The sequence below is a fragment of the Onthophagus taurus genome, unplaced genomic scaffold, assembly GCF_036711975.1.
Source record: "Onthophagus taurus isolate NC unplaced genomic scaffold, IU_Otau_3.0 ScKx7SY_24, whole genome shotgun sequence".
NCBI lineage: Eukaryota > Metazoa > Arthropoda > Insecta > Coleoptera > Scarabaeidae > Onthophagus > Onthophagus taurus.
Window position 1 is genome coordinate 687,407 of NW_027248949.1, and position 12,593 is coordinate 699,999.

A 12,593-nucleotide genomic window follows, 5' to 3' on the forward strand; every position below is an offset into this window, starting at 1 on the left:
GCAAATTGTGCCCTTAACACAATGGTCTGTAACTTTTTTGCTCCCAGATGCATCAATACGGAGAATTTTTCAAAAATGTGGAAATTGCAAGAGTGTTGAAAAAAACGGTATCCGGAGCAGAATACAGAAAAACTTTTACAAGAAAAGTTGTAGCAAATTGTGCCCTTAACACAATGGTCTGTAACTTTTTTGCTCCCAGATGCATCAATGGGGAGAATTTTTGAAAAATGTGCAAATTACAAGAGTGTTGAAAAAAAACGGTATCCGGAGCAGAATACAGAAAAACTTTTACTACAAAAGTTGTAGCAAATTGTGCCCTTAACACAATGGTCTGTAACTTTTTTGCTCCCAGATGCATCAATGGGGAGAATTTTTGAAAAATGTGCAAATTACAAGAGTGTTGAAAAAAAACGGTATCCGGAGCAGAATACAGAAAAACTTTTACTACAAAAGTTGTAGCAAATTGTGCCCTTAACACAATGGTCTGTAACTTTTTTGCTCCCAGATGCACCAATGCGGAGATTTTTTCAAGAATGTGGAAATTACAAGAGTGTTGAAAAAAAACGGTATCCGGAGCAGAATACAGAAAAACTTTTACTGCAAAAGTTGTAGCAAATTGTGCCCTTAACACAATGGTCTGTTACTTCTTTGCTCCCAGATGCATCAATGTGGAGAATTTTTGAAAAATGTGCAAATTACAAGAGTGTTGAAAAAAAACGGTATCCGGAGCAGAATACAGAAAAACTTTTACAAGAAAAGTTGTAGCAAATTGTGCCCTTAACACAATGGTCTGTAACTTTTTTGCTCCCAGATGCATCAATGGGGAGAATTTTTGAAAAATGTGCAAATTACAAGAGTGTTGAAAAAAAACGGTATCCGGAGCAGAATACAGAAAAACTTTTACTGCAAAAGTTGTAGCAAATTGTGCCCTTAACACAATGGTCTGTAACTTTTTTGCTCCCAGATGCACCAATGCGGAGATTTTTTCAAGAATGTGGAAATTACAAGAGTGTTGAAAAAAAACGGTATCCGGAGCAGAATACAGAAAAACTTTTACTACAAAAGTTGTAGCAAATTGTGCCCTTAACACAATGGTCTGTAACTTTTTTGCTCCCAGATGCACCAATGCGGTGATTTTTTCAAGAATGTGGAAATTACAAGAGTGTTGAAAAAAAACGGTATCCGGAGCAGAATACAGAAAAACTTTTACTGCAAAAGTTGTAGCAAATTGTGCCCTTAACACAATGGTCTGTTACTTCTTTGCTCCCAGATGCATCAATGTGGAGAATTTTTGAAAAATGTGCAAATTACAAGAGTGTTGAAAAAAAACGGTATCCGGAGCAGAATACAGAAAAACTTTTACAAGAAAAGTTGTAGCAAATTGTGCCCTTAACACAATGGTCTGTAACTTTTTTGCTCCCAGATGCATCAATGGGGAGAATTTTTGAAAAATGTGCAAATTACAAGAGTGTTGAAAAAAAAACGGTATCCGGAGCAGAATACAGAAAAACTTTTACTACAAAAGTTGTAGCAAATTGTGCCCTTAACACAATGGTCTGTAACTTTTTTGCTCCCAGATGCATCAATGGGGAGAATTTTTGAAAAATGTGCAAATTACAAGAGTGTTGAAAAAAAACGGTATCCGGAGCAGAATACAGAAAAACTTTTACTACAAAAGTTGTAGCAAATTGTGCCCTTAACACAATGGTTTGTAACTTTTTTGCTCCCAGATGCACCAATGCGGAGATTTTTTCAAGAATGTGGAAATTACAAGAGTGTTGAAAAAAAACGGTATCCGGAGCAGAATACAGAAAAACTTTTACTGCAAAAGTTGTAGCAAATTGTGCCCTTAACACAATGGTCTGTTACTTCTTTGCTCCCAGATGCATCAATGTGGAGAATTTTTGAAAAATGTGCAAATTACAAGAGTGTTGAAAAAAAACGGTATCCGGAGCAGAATACAGAAAAACTTTTACAAGAAAAGTTGTAGCAAATTGTGCCCTTAACACAATGGTCTGTAACCTTTTTGCTCCCAGATGCATCAATGGGGAGAATTTTTGAAAAATGTGCAAATTACAAGAGTGTTGAAAAAATACGGTATCCGGAGCAGAATACAGAAAAACTTTTACTACAAAAGTTGTAGCAAATTGTGCCCTTAACACAATGGTCTGTAACTTTTTTGCTCCCAGATGCATCAATGGGGAGAATTTTTGAAAAATGTGCAAATTACAAGAGTGTTGAAAAAAAACGGTATCCGGAGCAGAATACAGAAAAACTTTTACTACAAAAGTTCTAGCAAATTGTGCCCTTAACACAATGGTCTGTAACTTTTTTGCTCCCAGATGCATCAATACGGAGAATTTTTCAAAAATGTGGAAATTACAAGAGTGTTGAAAAAAACGGTATCCGGAGCAGAATACAGAAAAACTTTTACAAGAAAAGTTGTAGCAAATTGTGCCCTTAACACAATGGTCTGTAACTTTTTTGCTCCCAGATGCATCAATGGGGAGAATTTTTGAAAAATGTGCAAATTACAAGAGTGTTGAAAAAAAACGGTATCCGGAGCAGAATACAGAAAAACTTTTACTACAAAAGTTGTAGCAAATTGTGCCCTTAACACAATGGTCTGTAACTTTTTTGCTCCCAGATGCATCAATGGGGAGAATTTTTGAAAAATGTGCAAATTACAAGAGTGTTGAAAAAAAACGGTATCCGGAGCAGAATACAGAAAAACTTTTACTACAAAAGTTGTAGCAAATTGTGCCCTTAACACAATGGTCTGTAACTTTTTTGCTCCCAGATGCATCAATACGGAGAATTTTTCAAAAATGTGGAAATTGCAAGAGTGTTGAAAAAAACGGTATCCGGAGCAGAATACAGAAAAACTTTTACAAGAAAAGTTGTAGCAAATTGTGCCCTTAACACAATGGTCTGTAACTTTTTTGCTCCCAGATGCATCAATGGGGAGAATTTTTGAAAAATGTGCAAATTACAAGAGTGTTGAAAAAAAACGGTATCCGGAGCAGAATACAGAAAAACTTTTACTACAAAAGTTGTAGCAAATTGTGCCCTTAACACAATGGTCTGTAACTTTTTTGCTCCCAGATGCATCAATGGGGAGAATTTTTGAAAAATGTGCAAATTACAAGAGTGTTGAAAAAAAACGGTATCCGGAGCAGAATACAGAAAAACTTTTACTACAAAAGTTGTAGCAAATTGTGCCCTTAACACAATGGTCTGTAACTTTTTTGCTCCCAGATGCACCAATGCGGAGATTTTTTCAAGAATGTGGAAATTACAAGAGTGTTGAAAAAAAACGGTATCCGGAGCAGAATACAGAAAAACTTTTACTGCAAAAGTTGTAGCAAATTGTGCCCTTAACACAATGGTCTGTTACTTCTTTGCTCCCAGATGCATCAATGTGGAGAATTTTTGAAAAATGTGCAAATTACAAGAGTGTTGAAAAAAAACGGTATCCGGAGCAGAATACAGAAAAACTTTTACAAGAAAAGTTGTAGCAAATTGTGCCCTTAACACAATGGTCTGTAACTTTTTTGCTCCCAGATGCATCAATGGGGAGAATTTTTGAAAAATGTGCAAATTACAAGAGTGTTGAAAAAAAACGGTATCCGGAGCAGAATACAGAAAAACTTTTACTGCAAAAGTTGTAGCAAATTGTGCCCTTAACACAATGGTCTGTAACTTTTTTGCTCCCAGATGCACCAATGCGGAGATTTTTTCAAGAATGTGGAAATTACAAGAGTGTTGAAAAAAAACGGTATCCGGAGCAGAATACAGAAAAACTTTTACTGCAAAAGTTGTAGCAAATTGTGCCCTTAACACAATGGTCTGTTACTTCTTTGCTCCCAGATGCATCAATGTGGAGAATTTTTGAAAAATGTGCAAATTACAAGAGTGTTGAAAAAAAACGGTATCCGGAGCAGAATACAGAAAAACTTTTACAAGAAAAGTTGTAGCAAATTGTGCCCTTAACACAATGGTCTGTAACTTTTTTGCTCCCAGATGCATCAATGGGGAGAATTTTTGAAAAATGTGCAAATTATAAGAGTGTTGAAAAAAAACGGTATCCGGAGCAGAATACAGAAAAACTTTTACTACAAAAGTTGTAGCAAATTGTGCCCTTAACACAATGGTCTGTAACTTTTTTGCTCCCAGATGCATCAATACGGAGAATTTTTCAAAAATGTGGAAATTACAAGAGTGTTGAAAAAAACGGTATCCGGAGCAGAATACAGAAAAACTTTTACAAGAAAAGTTGTAGCAAATTGTGCCCTTAACACAATGGTCTGTAACTTTTTTGCTCCCAGATGCATCAATGGGGAGAATTTTTGAAAAATGTGCAAATTACAAGAGTGTTGAAAAAAAACGGTATCCGGAGCAGAATACAGAAAAACTTTTACTACAAAAGTTGTAGCAAATTGTGCCCTTAACACAATGGTCTGTAACTTTTTTGCTCCCAGATGCATCAATACGGAGAATTTTTCAAAAATGTGGAAATTACAAGAGTGTTGAAAAAAACGGTATCCGGAGCAGAATACAGAAAAACTTTTACAAGAAAAGTTGTAGCAAATTGTGCCCTTAACACAATGGTCTGTAACTTTTTTGCTCCCAGATGCATCAATGGGGAGAATTTTTGAAAAATGTGCAAATTACAAGAGTGTTGAAAAAAAACGGTATCCGGAGCAGAATACAGAAAAACTTTTACTACAAAAGTTGTAGCAAATTGTGCCCTTAACACAATGGTCTGTAACTTTTTTGCTCCCAGATGCACCAATGCGGTGATTTTTTCAAGAATGTGGAAATTACAAGAGTGTTGAAAAAAAACGGTATCCGGAGCAGAATACAGAAAAACTTTTACTGCAAAAGTTGTAGCAAATTGTGCCCTTAACACAATGGTCTGTTACTTCTTTGCTCCCAGATGCATCAATGTGGAGAATTTTTGAAAAATGTGCAAATTACAAGAGTGTTGAAAAAAAACGGTATCCGGAGCAGAATACAGAAAAACTTTTACAAGAAAAGTTGTAGCAAATTGTGCCCTTAACACAATGGTCTGTAACTTTTTTGCTCCCAGATGCATCAATGGGGAGAATTTTTGAAAAATGTGCAAATTACAAGAGTGTTGAAAAAAAAACGGTATCCGGAGCAGAATACAGAAAAACTTTTACTACAAAAGTTGTAGCAAATTGTGCCCTTAACACAATGGTCTGTAACTTTTTTGCTCCCAGATGCATCAATGGGGAGAATTTTTGAAAAATGTGCAAATTACAAGAGTGTTGAAAAAAAACGGTATCCGGAGCAGAATACAGAAAAACTTTTACTACAAAAGTTGTAGCAAATTGTGCCCTTAACACAATGGTTTGTAACTTTTTTGCTCCCAGATGCACCAATGCGGAGATTTTTTCAAGAATGTGGAAATTACAAGAGTGTTGAAAAAAAACGGTATCCGGAGCAGAATACAGAAAAACTTTTACTGCAAAAGTTGTAGCAAATTGTGCCCTTAACACAATGGTCTGTTACTTCTTTGCTCCCAGATGCATCAATGTGGAGAATTTTTGAAAAATGTGCAAATTACAAGAGTGTTGAAAAAAAACGGTATCCGGAGCAGAATACAGAAAAACTTTTACAAGAAAAGTTGTAGCAAATTGTGCCCTTAACACAATGGTCTGTAACTTTTTTGCTCCCAGATGCATCAATGGGGAGAATTTTTGAAAAATGTGCAAATTACAAGAGTGTTGAAAAAAAACGGTATCCGGAGCAGAATACAGAAAAACTTTTACTACAAAAGTTGTAGCAAATTGTGCCCTTAACACAATGGTCTGTAACTTTTTTGCTCCCAGATGCATCAATGGGGAGAATTTTTGAAAAATGTGCAAATTACAAGAGTGTTGAAAAAAAACGGTATCCGGAGCAGAATACAGAAAAACTTTTACTACAAAAGTTCTAGCAAATTGTGCCCTTAACACAATGGTCTGTAACTTTTTTGCTCCCAGATGCATCAATACGGAGAATTTTTCAAAAATGTGGAAATTACAAGAGTGTTGAAAAAAACGGTATCCGGAGCAGAATACAGAAAAACTTTTACAAGAAAAGTTGTAGCAAATTGTGCCCTTAACACAATGGTCTGTAACTTTTTTGCTCCCAGATGCATCAATGGGGAGAATTTTTGAAAAATGTGCAAATTACAAGAGTGTTGAAAAAAAACGGTATCCGGAGCAGAATACAGAAAAACTTTTACTACAAAAGTTGTAGCAAATTGTGCCCTTAACACAATGGTCTGTAACTTTTTTGCTCCCAGATGCATCAATGGGGAGAATTTTTGAAAAATGTGCAAATTACAAGAGTGTTGAAAAAAAACGGTATCCGGAGCAGAATACAGAAAAACTTTTACTACAAAAGTTGTAGCAAATTGTGCCCTTAACACAATGGTCTGTAACTTTTTTGCTCCCAGATGCATCAATGGGGAGAATTTTTGAAAAATGTGCAAATTACAAGAGTGTTGAAAAAAAACGGTATCCGGAGCAGAATACAGAAAAACTTTTACTACAAAAGTTGTAGCAAATTGTGCCCTTAACACAATGGTCTGTAACTTTTTTGCTCCCAGATGCATCAATGGGGAGAATTTTTGAAAAATGTGCAAATTACAAGAGTGTTGAAAAAAAACGGTATCCGGAGCAGAATACAGAAAAACTTTTACTACAAAAGTTGTAGCAAATTGTGCCCTTAACACAATGGTCTGTAACTTTTTTGCTCCCAGATGCACCAATGCGGTGATTTTTTCAAGAATGTGGAAATTACAAGAGTGTTGAAAAAAAACGGTATCCGGAGCAGAATACAGAAAAACTTTTACTGCAAAAGTTGTAGCAAATTGTGCCCTTAACACAATGGTCTGTAACTTTTTTGCTCCCAGATGCACCAATGCGGAGATTTTTTCAAGAATGTGGAAATTACAAGAGTGTTGAAAAAAAACGGTATCCGGAGCAGAATACAGAAAAACTTTTACTGCAAAAGTTGTAGCAAATTGTGCCCTTAACACAATGGTCTGTTACTTCTTTGCTCCCAGATGCATCAATGTGGAGAATTTTTGAAAAATGTGCAAATTACAAGAGTGTTGAAAAAAAACGGTATCCGGAGCAGAATACAGAAAAACTTTTACAAGAAAAGTTGTAGCAAATTGTGCCCTTAACACAATGGTCTGTAACTTTTTTGCTCCCAGATGCATCAATGGGGAGAATTTTTGAAAAATGTGCAAATTACAAGAGTGTTGAAAAAAAACGGTATCCGGAGCAGAATACAGAAAAACTTTTACTACAAAAGTTGTAGCAAATTGTGCCCTTAACACAATGGTCTGTAACTTTTTTGCTCCCAGATGCACCAATGCGGAGATTTTTTCAAGAATGTGGAAATTACAAGAGTGTTGAAAAAAAACGGTATCCGGAGCAGAATACAGAAAAACTTTTACTGCAAAAGTTGTAGCAAATTGTGCCCTTAACACAATGGTCTGTTACTTCTTTGCTCCCAGATGCATCAATGTGGAGAATTTTTGAAAAATGTGCAAATTACAAGAGTGTTGAAAAAAAACGGTATCCGGAGCAGAATACAGAAAAACTTTTACAAGAAAAGTTGTAGCAAATTATGCCCTTAACACAATGGTCTGTAACTTTTTTGCTCCCAGATGCATCAATGGGGAGAATTTTTGAAAAATGTGCAAATTACAAGAGTGTTGAAAAAAAACGGTATCCGGAGCAGAATACAGAAAAACTTTTACTACAAAAGTTGTAGCAAATTGTGCCCTTAACACAATGGTCTGTAACTTTTTTGCTCCCAGATGCATCAATACGGAGAATTTTTCAAAAATGTGGAAATTACAAGAGTGTTGAAAAAAACGGTATCCGGAGCAGAATACAGAAAAACTTTTACAAGAAAAGTTGTAGCAAATTGTGCCCTTAACACAATGGTCTGTAACTTTTTTGCTCCCAGATGCATCAATGGGGAGAATTTTTGAAAAATGTGCAAATTACAAGAGTGTTGAAAAAAAACGGTATCCGGAGCAGAATACAGAAAAACTTTTACTGCAAAAGTTGTAGCAAATTGTGCCCTTAACACAATGGTCTGTTACTTCTTTGCTCCCAGATGCATCAATGTGGAGAATTTTTGAAAAATGTGCAAATTACAAGAGTGTTGAAAAAAAACGGTATCCGGAGCAGAATACAGAAAAACTTTTACTACAAAAGTTGTAGCAAATTGTGCCCTTAACACAATGGTCTGTAACTTTTTTGCTCCCAGATGCATCAATGGGGAGAATTTTTGAAAAATGTGCAAATTACAAGAGTGTTGAAAAAAAACGGTATCCGGAGCAGAATACAGAAAAACTTTTACTACAAAAGTTGTAGCAAATTGTGCCCTTAACACAATGGTCTGTAACTTTTTTGCTCCCAGATGCATCAATACGGAGAATTTTTCAAAAATGTGGAAATTACAAGAGTGTTGAAAAAAACGGTATCCGGAGCAGAATACAGAAAAACTTTTACAAGAAAAGTTGTAGCAAATTGTGCCCTTAACACAATGGTCTGTAACTTTTTTGCTCCCAGATGCATCAATGGGGAGAATTTTTGAAAAATGTGCAAATTACAAGAGTGTTGAAAAAAAACGGTATCCGGAGCAGAATACAGAAAAACTTTTACTACAAAAGTTGTAGCAAATTGTGCCCTTAACACAATGGTCTGCAACTTTTTTGCTCCCAGATGCACCAATGCGGAGATTTTTTCAAGAATGTGGAAATTACAAGAGTGTTGAAAAAAAACGGTATCCGGAGCAGAATACAGAAAAACTTTTACTGCAAAAGTTGTAGCAAATTGTGCCCTTAACACAATGGTCTGTTACTTCTTTGCTCCCAGATGCATCAATGTGGAGAATTTTTGAAAAATGTGCAAATTACAAGAGTGTTGAAAAAAAACGGTATCCGGAGCAGAATACAGAAAAACTTTTACAAGAAAAGTTGTAGCAAATTGTGCCCTTAACACAATGGTCTGTAACTTTTTTGCTCCCAGATGCATCAATGGGGAGAATTTTTGAAAAATGTGCAAATTACAAGAGTGTTGAAAAAAAACGGTATCCGGAGCAGAATACAGAAAAACTTTTACTACAAAAGTTGTAGCAAATTGTGCCCTTAACACAATGGTCTGTAACTTTTTTGCTCCCAGATGCATCAATACGGAGAATTTTTCAAAAATGTGGAAATTACAAGAGTGTTGAAAAAAACGGTATCCGGAGCAGAATACAGAAAAACTTTTACAAGAAAAGTTGTAGCAAATTGTGCCCTTAACACAATGGTCTGTAACTTTTTTGCTCCCAGATGCATCAATGGGGAGAATTTTTGAAAAATGTGCAAATTACAAGAGTGTTGAAAAAAAACGGTATCCGGAGCAGAATACAGAAAAACTTTTACTGCAAAAGTTGTAGCAAATTGTGCCCTTAACACAATGGTCTGTTACTTCTTTGCTCCCAGATGCATCAATGTGGAGAATTTTTGAAAAATGTGCAAATTACAAGAGTGTTGAAAAAAAACGGTATCCGGAGCAGAATACAGAAAAACTTTTACAAGAAAAGTTGTAGCAAATTGTGCCCTTAACACAATGGTCTGTAACTTTTTTGCTCCCAGATGCATCAATGGGGAGAATTTTTGAAAAATGTGCAAATTACAAGAGTGTTGAAAAAAAACGGTATCCGGAGCAGAATACAGAAAAACTTTTACTACAAAAGTTGTAGCAAATTGTGCCCTTAACACAATGGTCTGTAACTTTTTTGCTCCCAGATGCATCAATACGGAGAATTTTTCAAAAATGTGGAAATTACAAGAGTGTTGAAAAAAACGGTATCCGGAGCAGAATACAGAAAAACTTTTACAAGAAAAGTTGTAGCAAATTGTGCCCTTAACACAATGGTCTGTAACTTTTTTGCTCCCAGATGCATCAATGGGGAGAATTTTTGAAAAATGTGCAAATTACAAGAGTGTTGAAAAAAAACGGTATCCGGAGCAGAATACAGAAAAACTTTTACAAGAAAAGTTGTAGCAAATTGTGCCCTTAACACAATGGTCTGTAACTTTTTTGCTCCCAGATGCATCAATGGGGAGAATTTTTGAAAAATGTGCAAATTACAAGAGTGTTGAAAAAAAACGGTATCCGGAGCAGAATACAGAAAAACTTTTACTGCAAAAGTTGTAGCAAATTGTGCCCTTAACACAATGGTCTGTTACTTCTTTGCTCCCAGATGCATCAATGTGGAGAATTTTTGAAAAATGTGCAAATTACAAGAGTGTTGAAAAAAAACGGTATCCGGAGCAGAATACAGAAAAACTTTTACAAGAAAAGTTGTAGCAAATTGTGCCCTTAACACAATGGTCTGTAACTTTTTTGCTCCCAGATGCATCAATGGGGAGAATTTTTGAAAAATGTGCAAATTACAAGAGTGTTGAAAAAAAACGGTATCCGGAGCAGAATACAGAAAAACTTTTACAAGAAAAGTTGTAGCAAATTGTGCCCTTAACACAATGGTCTGTAACTTTTTTGCTCCCAGATGCATCAATGGGGAGAATTTTTGAAAAATGTGCAAATTACAAGAGTGTTGAAAAAAAACGGTATCCGGAGCAGAATACAGAAAAACTTTTACTACAAAAGTTGTAGCAAATTGTGCCCTTAACACAATGGTCTGTAACTTTTTTGCTCCCAGATGCATCAATACGGAGAATTTTTCAAAAATGTGGAAATTACAAGAGTGTTGAAAAAAAACGGTATCCGGAGCAGAATACAGAAAAACTTTTACTACAAAAGTTGTAGCAAATTGTGCCCTTAACACAATGGTCTGTAACTTTTTTGCTCCCAGATGAATCAATGTGGAGAATTTTTGAAAAATGTGCAAATTACAAGAGTGTTGAAAAAAAACGGTATCCGGAGCAGAATACAGAAAAACTTTTACTACAAAAGTTGTAGCAAATTGTGCCCTTAACACAATGGTCTGTAACTTTTTTGCTCCCAGATGCATCAATGCGGAGAATTTTTCAAAAATGTGGAAATTACAAGAGTGTTGAAAAAAAACGGTATCCGGAGCAGAATACAGAAAAACTTTTACTACAAAAGTTGTAGCAAATTGTGCCCTTAACACAATGGTCTGTAACTTTTTTGCTCCCAGATGCATCAATGGGGAGAATTTTTGAAAAATGTGCAAATTACAAGAGTGTTGAAAAAAAACGGTATCCGGAGCAGAATACAGAAAAACTTTTACTACAAAAGTTGTAGCAAATTGTGCCCTTAACACAATGGTCTGTAACTTTTTTGCTCCCAGATGCATCAATGGGGAGAATTTTTGAAAAATGTGCAAATTACAAGAGTGTTGAAAAAAAACGGTATCCGGAGCAGAATACAGAAAAACTTTTACTACAAAAGTTGTAGCAAATTGTGCCCTTAACACAATGGTCTGTAACTTTTTTGCTCCCAGATGCATCAATACGGAGAATTTTTCAAAAATGTGGAAATTACAAGAGTGTTGAAAAAAAACGGTATCCGGAGCAGAATACAGAAAAACTTTTACTACAAAAGTTGTAGCAAATTGTGCCCTTAACACAATGGTCTGTAACTTTTTTGCTCCCAGATGAATCAATGTGGAGAATTTTTGAAAAATGTGCAAATTACAAGAGTGTTGAAAAAAAACGGTATCCGGAGCAGAATACAGAAAAACTTTTACTACAAAAGTTGTAGCAAATTGTGCCCTTAACACAATGGTCTGTAACTTTTTTGCTCCCAGATGCATCAATGCGGAGAATTTTTCAAAAATGTGGAAATTACAAGAGTGTTGAAAAAAAACGGTATCCGGAGCAGAATACAGAAAAACTTTTACTACAAAAGTTGTAGCAAATTGTGCCCTTAACACAATGGTCTGTAACTTTTTTGCTCCCAGATGCATCAATGGGGAGAATTTTTGAAAAATGTGCAAATTACAAGAGTGTTGAAAAAAAACGGTATCCGGAGCAGAATACAGAAAAACTTTTACTACAAAAGTTGTAGCAAATTGTGCCCTTAACACAATGGTCTGTAACTTTTTTGCTCCCAGATGCATCAATGGGGAGAATTTTTGAAAAATGTGCAAATTACAAGAGTGTTGAAAAAAAACGGTATCCGGAGCAGAATACAGAAAAACTTTTACTACAAAAGTTGTAGCAAATTGTGCCCTTAACACAATGGTCTGTAACTTTTTTGCTCCCAGATGCATCAATACGGAGAATTTTTCAAAAATGTGGAAATTACAAGAGTGTTGAAAAAAAACGGTATCCGGAGCAGAATACAGAAAAACTTTTACTACAAAAGTTGTAGCAAATTGTGCCCTTAACACAATGGTCTGTAACTTTTTTGCTCCCAGATGAATCAATGTGGAGAATTTTTGAAAAATGTGCAAATTACAAGAGTGTTGAAAAAAAACGGTATCCGGAGCAGAATACAGAAAAACTTTTACTACAAAAGCTGTAGCAAATTGTGCCCTTAACACAATGGTCTGTAACTTTTTTGCTCCCAGATGCATCA